Source organism: Mustela putorius, unplaced genomic scaffold (genome assembly GCF_011764305.1).
Source record: "Mustela putorius furo isolate JIRA1106 unplaced genomic scaffold, ASM1176430v1.1 tig00003834_pilon_pilon_pilon, whole genome shotgun sequence".
Lineage (NCBI taxonomy): Eukaryota > Metazoa > Chordata > Mammalia > Carnivora > Mustelidae > Mustela > Mustela putorius.
The window spans coordinates 74,148,096-74,159,545 of record NW_025421987.1 but is presented as its reverse complement, the minus strand read 5'-3'; positions in this window follow the sequence as shown (position 1 = coordinate 74,159,545).

Here is an 11,450-nt window from a genome sequence, read left to right as displayed (position 1 = left end):
ATGATATGACTCTAACTTAAACATCATTGATGAAGCATTATATTGAGTCCCTGTCAATATTTAAATTATTGGCCCACAGGCCCAATAATGCTAAAGAATTCTACCCTTTTTCAAGTCCACTGGCCAAGAATTGTCAGATTTTAAGGGAATCCCCTCTTTGGTGAGGCTCTGGAAAACTGGACAGAGTGTTAACTCTCATCCTTCCTCTGCTTCTCTCTACATCAAGACTTGTTTAGGAAGGAAGAGAAGTTTGCCTACTCAATAAAGTCTTCACAGCTCAGATAGTCTTGACCTCATCTTTGAAATTATTCATCAAGTGGGTGTTGGGAATCCTGGATATATTTGGAGAAAAAAGGGATCAAATCAAGCAAAGCACAAAATCATTAAAAAATTACTTCTAGGGAAGAGATAATTGTTCTTATTTAAAGTGGTCAGTTTCCTTCGTTCTCTGAGGAAAGACTTTTTTGAGTGCCTAGTTAAATAAGTTCACAATAATTCTTAGGGTTTACGTGGAAGAAAAAGTAAAATTTGTCTGTAGCCCTTCTGAAAACTACATTTATCTTGTGCCTACATAAAGCCCCATTTTTAGGAATATGGCTTTCAATTGCTATTACTATATCAATTAAAGTCTAAGAAACTTTATAATCTTAATATTGACTTATTTTTGATAAATGTAACTACCCTCCTCATACCATTAAGGACCTATTCAATTAGAGAGGACTTTCTTTTCCCTGGAGATTTAGAGTCAAATGAAAAAGTCACTTTGGAAATGACACCTTAAAACAATGTTACTGTGATAATCCAAGAAGAACATAACCAAAGAACACATTTCTATTTCATTTCACTTATAGTTTGTTTATTATATATTTATTTCACCCTGTCTATCTCTGGAAAAAGCTTGACTTTAAAGATGTTTTTCTTTTTTCAAAGTATGTCATTGAGTTGTGAGGAAGAAACCCGAGAACCTATCATGGGACATTTGGCTGTGTGTATATTAATAAAAACTAGCATTTTGCCTCCTTGTAACAGCTTTTTTTTTTCTTTTCTTTTCTTTTTTTTTTTTTTTTTGTGAAGGGCCTTCCTTTTGTGAAGGGCCCCTAGGATAAAGACTGGTTGGGCTTCTGCATTAATAGCAGAACATAACAGTAGTTGACATTTATTAGGTGCAGGCTATAAGAGAGGCAGTGAGACCACCACTTTATGTGTACTATTCTGCACAACAACCCTATGATAATACTAATACAGAACCCATGATAATAGTAGGGTAGTGTACTGAGTGAGCAGATGAATGAGACTGAGCTTTGGATGGTAAGGGAATTGCATATGGTCACACTGCTCATGGGAAAGAGAACTGGAATCAGAACCTGGGCAGTTTTATCAGAGATGGGCCTTGGTCCTTCCACAGTTGCATCTAGCTGCTCCTTGTGGGTCATCATTGGGAGGTAAGAGAACATCTTCCCATAGGTAAGAGGCTATGGTCTACTGTTTACTGACTACTCCTTCTATGTAGACTCCTAGAACTCATGAACTCAAGAGAAAAAACATTTTCACAAAATACTGTGGAAGAGATGGAACTTAATTTATGATAAAGAATATATATTTGCTAGTGGGCCAAAAGGACCAAGAAAGGACAGAGGGCCTTTATTTTGGTGGACAAAAATTATTGGTATCTCCTCAAAGTCTTGAAATTGTTGGTTTGGGAGGAAGTACCAGCCTGTCAATCTCTAGGACTAATGATAAGGAAGCATAACTGTTTCTCCCTACTCCTGATCAATAAAATGATTTCAGGAAACCATGAGGAGTTTTCAACAGAGGCTGCTACTTTATAGTCAGTGATTTGGGAACCTCAACAATGATACAATAACCTTAGGGAAATTGAGATTTGTGAAATAATTAATGTGTTTAATAGATTAAATTACACCAAGAATCAATGTGTATATTGGATATGTGTGTGTGTGTGTGTGTGTGTGTGAAAAATGAATCTTGATCCCTGACCTCACACCATACTAAAAAGGCCATTCCAGATGTAAAAGGGAAAACAATAAAGCTTCTAGAAAATAGCAAGAAAATATCTTTGTGACTTTGAAATAGAAAATTATCTGTTAAAGAGGGCATAGAAAATATTAAAAATAGGGGCACTTGGGTGGCTCAGTCATGAAGCGTCTGCCTTTGGCTCAGGTCATGATCCCAGGGTTCTAGGCTCGAGCCCCGAATTGGGCTCCCTGCTCAGTGGGAAGCCTGATTCTCCCTCTCCCACTCCCCCTGCTTGTGTTCCCTCTCTTGCTGTGACTTCTCTCAAATAAATAAATAAAATCTTAAAAAAAATAAATCCTCTTTTTTTAAAAAAAAGGAGAAAGAAAATACTAAAAATACAGGAAAATAGTGGCGTATTAGACATTGATAAAAGTAAGAGCTTCTGTCATTCAAAAGGCACCATGAGGAGAACAAAAAGGTAAGCCACAGAACAGAAGTATATATTTGCAATGCAAAGAACACAAAAATGACCAGAACCAGAATTTTTAAAGAACTTCTAAAAATCAATAAGAAATAAAGAAGACAATCCAGGAGAAAAATTCACCAAAGATTGGAACAGAGATGTACAAAAGAAGATACTCAAAAGGTCAGCAAATATTACTACCCGGAAATCACATTCAGGAAATCACTATCAGGAAAACACATATGTGATTTTACTACACTTTAACTAAAAAATTAAGAGGACTGACAGTATGAAGAGCTGACAAAGATACAGAATAACACACACTTTTGGTAGAAATGTATGGTGTAATCACTCTAGACAACAGTTTGGCAGTATCTCCTTAAACAGGACATATGTATGTCATATGCCAAATGATATCATTCCTGCATATAACATAATAGAAATGCACTCTATGCATACAAAAGACTTGTTCACAGCAACATTATTTAGAGCAGTCACAATCGACCATCAACATGAAAATGGAGAAATGAATTGTGGATATATTTATACAATGTATACCACAGAGCAACAAAAAAGGAATGTATTCCCAATACATGCAACAGAATGAATGAATCTCATAAATGTAAAGTTAAGCAGAAGAAGCTCAACACAAAATAAAATATTCCATAAGATTATATTTGTATGAAGTTCACAGACAGGCAAGATTCACTGATGGTCATAGTAACAGAATTCAAAATGGTAGGTTATGCAGCATAATCTCACTCACCCTGACTGATACACTACCAGAAATGCCATCTTGTCTCAGAAGTTTTAACTAGTATTCTCTTTCTGCAATGACAAAGGAATATTGCTTGTGTTTCTATTTTAAAGTTCATATCATTCTGCCTTTCTTAATAATTAGCTTCCTTGTTAAATGTCTTCTTTCTTCTCTCTATCATCAACTACTTTTTCATCACATACATACATCTACACTACCTCATTTCAATAAATATACTCAGATAGTGGTAAAGAAAACAAGGTTAAGGTTATTTAAGGATACTCCCAATAAATGTTTAAAAACAATCTTTTAATGTAGTATAACATGCATATAAAAAGTGCACAAATCATAAACATACAGATCAGCTAATTTTCACCAAGTGAACAATCCCATATAAAGAATGCATGGATCAAGAAATAGCACTTTTTGTAGCAGCCTAGTTACAACTGCTGCAAAGGAAACCAAAGACCAAATCACAAACTATTATGGTCATTTCTCAAAAGCGGAATGGGGCCTCCCATACCAAATTTGGCTCAGATGTCAAGACTAATAATGCCATATATATAGCAAGATGATATGTGAGGGTTTGTCACATAGTGAGGCTTTCTCAGGGGCGTAGTGAAGTTCTCCCAAACTGGTCTAAAAATGACTTGAGAGAACAAGAAAAGGAGACTAGTCTGAGATGTTAACAATAGTTAGAAGGTGAGCCAGGGAGAGTGTTCTTTCATGAGACGGGAGGCTTGCATGGTCTGAACTTCCCATCAAAGAAAGGTGCACCCAGGGTTTTTTTAAATCAGCTCCTGCAGAAGTGGGACAGAAGGGAAGAGGGAGGGGTGAGGCTTAAAAGATCAGCAGTCTGACATCAAAAAAATGGAGTCAGGGTTTTTATTATGTGAAGACATCCTGCATTTGTTTCTTGCTCATGTTACTTGTCCAACACGATTCGAGTGGGAGATTTGGTCCATGACAACTTTATTCTAGACTGTCTGAGCGACCATTATCTGGGACATTGCTAATCACTTTAGTGAACATAAAGGGGAAAAAAAAGAAGAAAAAAAATAGCCCATTTCACTAAATTATATAGCTTCTGTCCAGAAGTGTCATGTGTCACTGTACTTCTGTTTCACTGGTCAGATTGAGTCACATGACTCTGCCAAATGCATAGGGTAAGAAGAGTGCAATCTACCATGTGTTTAAAAGGGGGAGAACCAAAAATATTTGCTGAATCACGCTGTTGTCTATCACAAGTGGATCTTAAAGGATGAGCAGAGTATTGACAGGGGATGAAAGAACACTGTTGAAACCCAAGGAACAAGAAGAGCAGAGATGTGGAGGGGTGGGGGGTGTGGATCGATCAGAGAATGTCTGAAATGAACAAAGGAGATGAGGTTAGAAAGAAGGGTTGAGCTTAGTAATAGAAAGTTTTGAAAATGAAGCATTTTGGACTTAGAACATGGGATGGAAGGAACAATTTTGAGAGTATGTGAACATATATTTCTTAGTAAAATGGGTTAGAAAAAATAAATAAGAAATTTGGATGCTATTGTAACAGCCAGAGAAGAGTAGATGAAGCCATGAACCAGAACAGTGGTAGTTGGAATAAGAAAGTACAGGTTGAGGTCTTTGAAGGGCCAACTGGATATGAGGCAAAAATGAATAGCAGAAATTATTCCATTTTCTTTTACCCTGGGTGACTGGAAGAATGGTGGTAACATTTCATAGGGTACAGAGGACAACATGGAGTAAATGAATAAATTTGCTTCTAAAAATACTGAATTTCTGGTGATGGAAGAACATTGGTATAGACTGAATGTTTGTGTCCTCTCCCAAATTCAGATATTGAAAGTCTAATGCCCAACGTGATGGTATTAGGAAGTGGGGATTTTTGGAAAGTGACTAGGTCATGAGAGTGGAGTCCTCATGAATAAGATCAACACCCTTATCAAAGAGCCCTAAGAGTGCCTTTCACCCCTTCTACTATGCAAAGACACAGCAAAAAGACAGCTATGAACAAGACAGCAGGTCTTTGCCAGATGCTGAATCTGCTGTTGCCTTGATCTTGAGCTTCCCAGCCTCCAGAACTATTGTTTATACCCACCATATCTATGGTATTCTGTTACACTAGAGAACAGACAAAAACAGACATCAAAGTGTCGAGGAACACTTAAAAATTACCGTCTAACACCTAAGATCAGACAGAAGACTAAACTTAGTGATCCCAAAGTCAACATCAGATAGCAGAAGGTCGAGGCCATGGAACTGAATGAAGGTGAGAGACTATAGAGTTAGAAGAAAAGAAGACTGGAGACAGAACTTTGGAGAACATTGGCACTTATGGAGCTGCTGAACATTAGCAGAAGCTAGTAGAGAAAACCTAGAAGAATCTATCAGAGAAAGAGAAGGAGCACAAGTTCACAAGAGTGAGGCAAGAAAAAAAGGAGGGGTTTAGAGTGTCCAACGCTGCCAAGAGGACAAGCAGGAGGAGACCAGAAAGATGCCATTGGATTTGGCTGTGGAGAGGTGACGAGTGATGTTTGGGAAAGCCCTTTAGAAGAGAAGTGAGATTAGATGGCAGGAGGATTATGGCAGGAAAAGGGAATAAGCAAATATAGATTAAGCTTTCGCTAAGGTTGGTTTTGAAAAGAAGGTGAGGTATGTATGGGAAAATAGCTTAAGAGAAAGACAGAGTTTCTGGAAAGCTTAGCTGTATAACTTGGCATGCCATTTTATACACTGTCTTTAAGGCAAATATTTTATTTAAAAATAAATTATGCCAAAAATCTAACTACAACTCTTAGTAAGTTCTAAAATACACTCCCAGTACCTTACAGGTGTGGCCAAGGAGAATTCCACAAGGGTGAGCACGTGACTCAAGAGGGACCAGACAGGATCGGCCCCAGGCCTGTGTCTGAAGTGACCCAGAATTCTGCTGCTGAGTTTGGAAGCTAGCCCAATGAGCTGAGAGCTGCCAGTGGTCATCTTTTCCATTACACGGGTTCAGCCTGAGAAAGATGCCAACCAACTCTGAGGAAAACAGAGCGAGAGAGACAGAGTCTGGAGGTAGAAGCCTAGCCCCAGTGTGCCCCCTCTTCTAGCCATGCCTGAGGCGCATTCTAAGTCTGTACTTTTCTGTTATGTAAGCAAATCAATTCCGCTTTTTGTTGAAACTGTTTTGAGTTGGGTGTCATCACCTAAAGCCATGTACACACACTCTACTCAAGTACTTTCTACATCACGAGTGGGATTTTAAAGAGATTAACATTTGTTAAAATCCGTGAAGCTGTGATTATGAGAAATTCTGAATAAAACTGAATTCGACCTTGTCTTTCCTTAGATTTCTCATGGGTTTCACTGTAGGAATAGGAAAAATGTAATAAGATAAACATTAACTTTTGAGTCATCGGTGTACTTGGTTTTCTTTGAGATAGAGCTAATGCAGAGCGTTTGTATCAGATTACTCAGTTGTTTTCCTAAGACAGAGTCTCTTTAAAAAATAATGACATTATTGCCAACCAAGGAATAATTAATATCTTTGATCTTCTTAAGGGAAAAGGTTTCCATCTCTAAAATGTAATTGCAGAATTCCAAAATCTCAAAGAATCTTTTCCCATACACATTGTGAGAGAGCTGGTCTTCCTTATTTGTTTTTCGGATTAGCTTCCAACTGACATCAGATACAGCAGCAAGACCCTTTCTCTTTTGTTTGGTATCAGGCAGCATCAATTTGTGAGTTGTAAATACCCAAACTTTGTCCTGAAGATTAGCCTTAACTAAATCACTCTGGGGACAAGAGACGAGGAATTCTTCCTCTACTTGCAGAATTAAAAAAAAAAAAAAAAAAAGAATCTAACTTTCAAAAAGAACAGGAAGCAGCTTGTCCATAATAAATCACCAGCAAGCAAGTGTACTGCCGAGGAAAAGGTGATATTAAGAGGTGGCATTTTTTTTTTTTTCAGCAGAAAAGATCTTTCATTGAATTTGGAACTGACAGCCTTGAAAACCTAGTCAGCTAAGAATTCAAATGCCACAAACTTGAAAAGAAATGCTATTGTGTTTTATATACTTGAACATGCTTCTTCTTCTAATTGGGAGGTAGTTGCATGCAAATGTCCAAATCATCAACAGCATTGTAACTCTCCACACACGGGAGCCCACAGTTCACTTTTTTGTCTATATGTCAAGGAGTTTGACTAATCCATTTCATTATCAACGGGAAGAAAGCATCAATGGGGATAAAATTGCGGCATGACAAAGAGTTGTTCTCTGGACCCTGCATACAATTAAACAGAAATTTTTCTTAGTGCATTATCATATATTAGAAAGAAAAAGGCAATGGCCTGGGGGTCAGAAGATTAGCTTGTAGGCTTTGGTTTACAGCTGTCAATTTAGAAACATGGTTAAACATGCTCTTCTCTCTGGATCTCAGTTTCCTCAGTTGCTATGGGTGGGCGGTGATTGGGGAAGATTCTATGGAGACTTTGGTTGATGTGCCAGTTACTACTGCTATTAACAAATTATCCCAAATTGGCATAAAACAAAAACCATTTTATTGTGCAAAAGATTCTATGGGTTAGATATTCAGGCTGGGCTCAGCTGGGCAATTCTTTTGCTTCTCGAGGCAATTACTAAGGTCACTCAAAGGCACTCAGCTGGCAGATGAGATGGTCCCAAGGGTCAAGACAACTTGATTCACATTTTCTTGGCAGAGATGAGTTCAGTCTGTCAACTGGAACATCCAACAAGCCGGCTTCTTCAGCTTGGTGGTCTCAAGGGGGTCAAACTTTCTTACACGGTAACTGGCTTCTGCCAGAGCAAGTGTATTGAGAGAACCAAGTAATTTCAACCCAGCCTCGGAAATCACACACCATCATCTTCACGGCATTCATTTCATCACAAGGCTGCTCAGGATCACGGACAAAGGCTGTAGATCCCATCTTTCAACGAGAGCAATGTCGAAGAATTTTGCAGCCATATTTTAAAACCACCACACCCACTTATAAGGTCCCAAATATTATTTCTCATTATTCTTCTCCAACAATGTGTCCATTCCCATATATATGTCTTTCCCTCTTACCTTCCCCCTTCTTTCCTTTTTTTTTTCCTTCTGTCCTTCCATCTTTCTTTCCTTTCATTCATTCCTTCATTCACTCGTCTGTCAAATATTTGAGTCCCTATTCTGGATCAGACATATCGAGTAGCCTACAGTAAAACTGAAGGGCAAGACAAACACATGATCCCCACCTTTGTGGAGCTTACAGTCCAATGAGGGACACACACATTAATCACATGCAGGCAAAGACATGATTACAAACTCTGGGAAGTACTAGGAAGGCCAGGTACAGGGATCTCTGTGGTTCCACAGAAGAGACACCTGACTCGGTCAGGGTGCAGGGAGGCTTTCCTGAGGAAGAAATGTTCACTTTGATATCTAAAGTTGGCTAGGTGAGGAGCACCAAGACATCCCACACAAGACTTCCTCTTGTTGCCTTGTAGCTCCCAAATCTCCCAATGTAGAAGACCCATTTTTTTTTCTACCCCACTTAATTACCCTTGAGCAGTGTTCATGACAGAAGTTCCAGGAAGTTCCATGTTCAATACCAAGGACAAGTCTAGCATTCTATTTGTTTAGAGCTGCACAGACCTCTGCTGACTCCCTGTTGTTAGCTGAATAGTCTTCAGTAGGTTTAATGTGGCATTGGAGGTGTTTCCTGTGCTATCTCCCTCCGAAGTTCCTGGCCTCGACTCGCCCTATTTGGATACCACACTCCAGCCATCCCCGGCTACTTGCTATTCCCAGGACATGCATTAATTTTCATGCCTCCATGCCTCTGTTCTCACTGAACTCTCTTCTGAGATGACCTTCCCCTTTGTCCCCGCCATTAAAGTGTTTTTCATCTTTCTTGCTCCAGGGCCATCTCCACTAGGAGGCTTTCCTAACCTCTGGGCATAATTAGTCTGTCCATCCTCCTGAAAGTACTCTCTAGCCCTTTACTGATATTTTGTTTCCATTCTGCATTGTTAGCTGTTTCCTCGCTGCCACTAAATTTTAAGATCCTTGAAGACAGGAATCATTAAGAGATCATACCTCTGTCCTCCAAAGGGCCTGTCCCTGTGCTCTTGCCATAGTAAGCATTCAGTAATTGTTTGCAGAATGAATGAATGAATGAATGAATAGGTATCCTTTTAATCAGTTGATGAGGATAGAAAGTGCAGAGATCTCTGTTACTATTTTTAGTCCGCATTTAACATAGTGGCTAGTACTCACTATTGATATTTCACTATAAATGAATGTGTCATTTTCTTTTCTACATATTTCAAATATCACTGAACCTAATAAAATGTTTTGCACACAATGCTGGTTACATTTTTTTTTTTTAGATTTTATTTATTTATTTGACAGAGATCACAAGTGGGGGAAAGGTAGGCAGAGAGAGAGAGGGGGAAGCAGGCTGCCTGCTGAGCAGAAAGCCCGATGCGGGGCTCGATCCCAAGACCCTGGGATCATGATCTGAACCGAAGGCAGAGGCTTTAACCCGCTGAGCCACGTAGGCTTCCCAATGCTGGTTACATTTTTAAGCACTTCGGTTGAATCATAAATTCCTTGGGACAGAAATTATATCTTCCCTTTATTTGTGTCTCTTATACTCCCGGATGTTGTTTTATATATAAATCACTGATACAAAATGAAAGTGTTGGTAAACCACTTCCTAGGTTCACAAGTTATTTGTATTCTCATATGTATTATATACACATTGCTTTGCTAACATGTGAATGTGGGTACAAATACAGGTGTACTTTAAGACTTTGTGTAAACAGTTTGCTGTGGATTTGGATATGCTACAAAGGAAATGACCCATGCTGAAAAGCAACCATATCTAGTATGTCTTTGCTATAACTCAATAATCTTTCAGTCGGTCTCAAGCTTGTCCTTCAGTGTTGCCATTATACAGGTATTACCACTGGACTTGCTTGAATATTGCTTTTTATTAGTTTTGAAGAGGATGATAATGATTACTATATGTGTGGAGTGGCAAGGCCAAAGGGCTGGATGGAGAACTGGGTCATAAAATGCCAGGTGATTAGAGCTAGAAGGTTCTAGAAGACTGGTGAGCCTAACTCCTTTATTTTACAGATGAGGAAACTAAAACTCAAGTTCATAGTCTTGCTTTTGTACTTCACAATGCTCAATTTTGGGGAGTCTGACATGGAAAAGAAGACTTCCTAGATTAAGGTAAGCACAAAGGTTATTGACTATTTTTTTCCTCTCTTCCAAAGAGCACTGTTCTGGGACACACCTGTTGGCTCCCAGTCAGAGCTTAGTAAGCACAGACTTATTTATACCACAAATGACATCATCCATCCATCTTGGAAGCCACAGTGCTCACCCTCATTGGTTGTCAGCGGTGTCTAAGATGTCCCCTGATTTCATTGACCTCTGTGTGTCCTGGAGCCTTGACCTCTAAGGCTCCCTGGTGCCAGAATGTCTGCAGCTGTAGGATCAAAGACCCTCAGGGGGAAAATCCACTCCTAACTGAGATGAAATGGAGTGAGTTATTAGGAAAAGTGGCTATATGTCCCAGAACCCTTGCTCATCTGGAAAACGCTTGAACTGCATCCCAAATATAAACACCCAAGCCTGAAGACCTAAACACAGCACAAACCAGAGACAGAGACTCCTGCCTGCCAGGCCAGGGCCACATACCACCTGCCTCCTAAATGACTGGATGTGCCTGGCACATAATAAGTATTTTTATAAACAATCTGTGAAATAAATGAATGCAGGAGGTGGCCTCTAATTAAACCTACAAATATTGCAAAACTATTAAGCAAGAAAGATCGGGTGAGAAGTTACCAATTTTAAACCAGTAGGTCAGATACTGACGTGTAAGTCCTGAGACTGACTCTGAATTCTGGCTCCAGCTTCCTAGCAAGCAGAGCAAAAAGTGCAATGCCGTGGACCTCACCTAGTTCTCACTGTGGAAGAGAACACAGCATTACAGGGCATTGTGTAATTTTCTATCCCCGAGAGAAAGGAGTCCAGCGGGAAATCTTTCTATGACACCAAAGTATCATTTGTGTCTTGAGGACATGTGAAGCTTTTTCCTTGGTTGGCAGCCAGACTAATTGCTTGCCACAGGTTGGTAACACCCTTCCCAAATGGTGGTTGTCCAAAGTCTTCACTTAAAGAGAGAAACTCCGTTTTGGTTACTGTCCCCTGGCTGCCTGTAACTGCTGTTTCTTCACAATCTTTAGCCA